Consider the following 4,659-nt stretch of genomic DNA (forward strand, 5'->3'; position numbering starts at 1 on the left):
TGTGTGTGTGTGTGTGTGTGTGTGTGTGTGTGTGTCTGTGTGCGTGTGCATGTGTGTGTGTGTCTGTGTGTGTGTGTGCGTGTGTGTGTGTGTGTGCGTGTCTGTGTGTGCGTGCATGTGTGTGTGTGTGTGTGTGTGTGTTTTTCTAAATGGTAATTTTGGTCATTCGGAGGCACAGAGAAGGCTGACGAAATAAAATACAGTTCTCGGAAAAGAGAGAGGGAGAGAAAGGAGGAAGTTAGAAATTAGAAAAAATGACTGCAAGTTGCATTTCACAACCGGCCGAAGTCTGCGATCAAACGCTGAGACAGAGACAGTGTGCTGAACTAAGGATGGCAGCTTGGGACATGTGCAAGGTTCTCTGGGGATTCACGTTGCTGCTTACAGGTAAGACAGTCACTGATGAAATTATAGAAAATGCTGTTAGTGTGAATGCTGAAAATGCTGATGCTAAACTGGATAGCTGAGTATATGAAGATTTTGAAAAAAGTTTAAAAAGGTTTCTTTAGTATAGAAGGAGTTGAAACGTTGAATATATAGAAGTTTGAATATGATTTATTGCTGAAATTATGAATGAACTGTGAAATAGTAATTGAATAGACTTGGAGCTAAACTACATTGATGGCTTGAATTTATATGAAGCAGCGGAAGGAGTATGAAGATGTGGAAAAGTAAGAAATAGTCTTAAAGGCCTACTTCACCGGTTTGAATATGAAGGTGTATTGAATTCTGAGATCCTATGTAGTATAAATGTGCAAAAAAAATTGAAATCGGTTCATCCTAGCCTGAGAAAAGGCAGAAAGAGTGTTTTTTTTAACCCTATATTTCTCTTTCTTGTGACATCACAGAAAGAGAAATGTAGGGTTAAAAAAAAACGTACTTTGTAAATATTACTGTGATGTCACAGTAAAAGACATCACAGTAATATTTACAAAGTAAGTTTTTTTTTTATACTACATGGGATCTCAGAATTCAATACACCTTCATATTCAAACCGGTGAAGTAGGCCTTTAAGTATAAAAAAAATTAAAAATAAAATTACCAACCACCCCTGTCTCAGATTAGACACAAAAGTAAGTACATTTCAAAAGTAGAATAGATGTAAACAGATATGTCAGCCTTTCCTGGACTATATAACAGCGCTGAAGGGACCTTCATGACACCTCCTTGACTTTTTATTTTCTGTTTAACATTTATACTTTTAATTTAAACAATGTCTTAGAAACCCCAGGGCTGTTAAAACTTCCCTAACAAACTGAAATACATAGACAATATTCTCTGGGGACTCACGTTGCTGTTAGACTGAAGTTTGTCTCGTGTTGTCTTCGTAAGTTTATTTTATTGGCATTGGGTTAGGTTCTAATTTATTGGAGTTTTAGATTTATTAGAGTTGTCCTGGGCACAAATAATACACACACACATGCAGCGCCGTCGTTAAGGGGGTAAAGGTTATGACGATTATAAGGGCCCACAGCCAGCTAGGGCCCACACAGCCCCCAGTAGAATCTATGACAAAATTCTTGTGTAGGCCTATACAGTGAACTAATATATAATCATACGAATGAGTCCGAATTAGAACAAAGCCACAAGTCATACAATATTCTAATTGTAATCATTTCAATAACCCCCTTGGCCCCTTCTTAAAAAATGGTTTGGTCCACCCCGCGGTTCGTTCTTCCTCATTGGAATTAAGTGAGCGCGAGCGAAGTGAACTCCAGCAGGCGAGGATGCCCCCAAAAAAGCACAAGCTCGCACACCAGAAAAGAGATGAGAAGGAGACCAGAGTAGGCTATGAGCAGCAGAGCAGGGGCCCAGGACATCAAAAACAGTTGTTCTAAGAATGGTGAGAGTAAAACTACAGAGGGAGGCTGAAACAATTAGGCCTACCCTACTACTTGTTTATTCATAACATTGTAGTGATCTTACATAATTCACCTATGGAACTGAAGTTCCGGGGTTCCGGGGGAACTGTTATGACTGGGGGAATTTCCTGTTTTGTCTTGTTGGCGTTTTGAGACTATCAAGAGTTTACTGTCTGCTCCGTTGTTGTTACTCGACAAGTGTATTAATGTCATTAAAGCAGTTAGCTCCGTCTTTTGACACTCCGCCTCCGACTCCCGTCTCTACACGCCACATTGGTGACCCTGACGTCAGTCCCGCTGAAGATTCCGAGACTGATTTGAATATCGATCGCAACAGCATGGCGCTTTCCATCGTTCTCAAACTGCCGAAGTTCTGGGAGACGTCCGCGGCAACGTGGTTCGCACAGGCAGAGGCTCAGTTCACCCTCCGTGGGATTACGGATGATGCCACACGCTATTACCACGTCGTCTCAGCACTGGAGAGCTCCACTGCAGCTAGGGCAGTAAGCTTTATTACATCTCCTCCTGCCCAAAATAAATATGCAGGGCTCAAGGCTTACCTCCTCAAAATCTTTGAACTGTCAAGATCGGAAAGAGCCCGGCGTCTTCTTGCCATTCAAGGCCTGGGGGACAGCAAACCCTCCGAACATATGGAAATGATGTTAAACCTGCTGGGCACGGAGGTACCAAATTTCCTTTTCATCGAACTCTTCCTGCGACACATGCCACCACACGTCCAGACAGCGCTCGCGAATACATCCATCACGGAGCCACGGGCTCTGGCAGAGGAGGCAGACAGGTTCTTTCTGGCCACCCAGCGTTTCGCCCCGGATGTGCTGGCCCCGACACGCAGTTACACTCGTGCGGGCAGCAGCGCTCCCCTTGGCGGAGGACACGCGTCCACCGACAGCCTTACCGCTGCGGGCTTGTGCTATTTCCATGCACGTTTCGGGGCCAAGGCAAAAAAGTGCCGCTCTCCGTGCACTTTCAACGCGGCGGGAAACGCCAAGGCCTGCGCTCAGTAGTGGCCGTGAGCGCAGGCACAAAGGGCCGGCTGCTGTTCATCGTGGACACCCTCTCCAGGCGTAAATTCCTTTGCGACACCGGTGCACAGAGGAGCGTGGTGCCGGCTACGGTGGACGACGCCGCCGGCGGGTTGCACGGCCCTCCCTTGACATCTGCCAACGACACCCCGATCCGAACGTATGGCACGAAGTCTGTGGATTTATGTTTTGGAGGTCAACGGTTCACATGGGATTTTGTTACAGCCGACGTCTCCTTCCCCCTCCTCGGCGCAGATTTTCTGTGCGCACACGGGCTGCTGGTTGATGTCAAGAACGAGCGCCTGGTGGACGCATTGACCTTCTCCTCGTTCGCATGTGTCTGCGATGAGGGGACATACGACGGCCTTTCTAGCTCGCTCTCTGAGGGTGACAAGTACCAGCGGCTGCTCAGAGAGTTCTCTAGCCTGCTGCAACCAACCTTCTCGTCCACGTCGACGAAACACGGTGTGGAGCACCATATTGAGACGAAAGGGCCCCCCGTCCATGCCAGGGCCCGACGGCTCGCTCCGGAGAGGCTGGCGGTTGCTAAGGCTGAATTCGCCAACATGGAGCGCCTGGGCATCATTCGCCGTTCCGACAGTCCGTGGTCCTCGCCACTCCACATGGTTCCGAAGCAGGATGGCGGCTGGCGCCCATGTGGAGACTACCGCCGCCTGAATGACGCCACCACGCCCGACCGCTATCCAGTGCCCCATATTCAGGACTTCTCCGTGCATCTGGCGGGGAAGCTCCTGTTTTCCAAAGTCGACCTTGTGCGGGGCTACCACCAGGTTCCGGTGCACCCTGCGGATGTCCCGAAGACAGCTGTGGTCACTCCGTTTGGGTTGTTTGAGTTCCTCAGGATGCCATTCGGCCTGAAAAACGCGGCCCAGTCCTTCCAGCGGCTGATGGACTCGGCGCTGAGGGACATGCCTTTCATCTTCGTCTACTTGGACGATGTCCTGGTCGCCAGTTCCTCGGAGGAGGAGCACCTCACACACCTCCGGGCCCTCTTCACAAGGCTCGACCGCCACGGCTTGATCATTAACCCGGCGAAGTGTGTTTTTGGGGTGCCGTCCATCCAGTTCCTCGGGCACCTCATCAACAGGGATGGTGCCGTTCCCCTTCCGTCGAAGGTGGAGGCTGTTTCCAACTTTCCCCGCCCACGTTCGGCCCGGGGGCTCCGGGAGTTCCTGGGGATGGTCACCTTCTATCACCGATTCATACACCGGGCGGCCCACACTATGCGCCCGCTGTATGAGGCCCTCAAGGACAAGGCGCCCGGCCAAGACGTCGACTGGACTGCAGAGAGGGACAGAGCGTTCGAGGACACTAAGACTGCATTGAGCCGGGCCGCGTTGTTGGTCCACCCGTTGCCCGGTGCTCAGGTGGCCCTCACAACCGACGCGTCCGACTACGCGGTTGGCGCGGTGTTAGAGCAGTGGGACGGTGGCGCCTGGCAACCGCTCGCCTTTTTCAGCCGCCAGCTGGTACCCCGGGAGCGCAAATACAGTACTTTCGACAGGGAGCTGCTCGGCGTCTGGCTGGCAATCCGTCATTTCCGCTTCGCCCTGGAGGGCCGTCAGTTTACGGTTTTTGTGGACCACAAACCCCTCACGTTCTCCATGTCCAAGGTAGCCGAGCCGTGGTCCGCCCGCCAACAGCGCCAGCTGTCATTCATCTCTGAGTATACCACGGACATCAGGCACATCGCTGGCAAATCCAACGTGGTCGCGGATTGCCTCTCCAGAGTG

The sequence above is a fragment of the Ammodytes marinus genome (assembly GCF_949987685.1).
Source record: "Ammodytes marinus genome assembly, chromosome: 25".
NCBI lineage: Eukaryota > Metazoa > Chordata > Actinopteri > Uranoscopiformes > Ammodytidae > Ammodytes > Ammodytes marinus.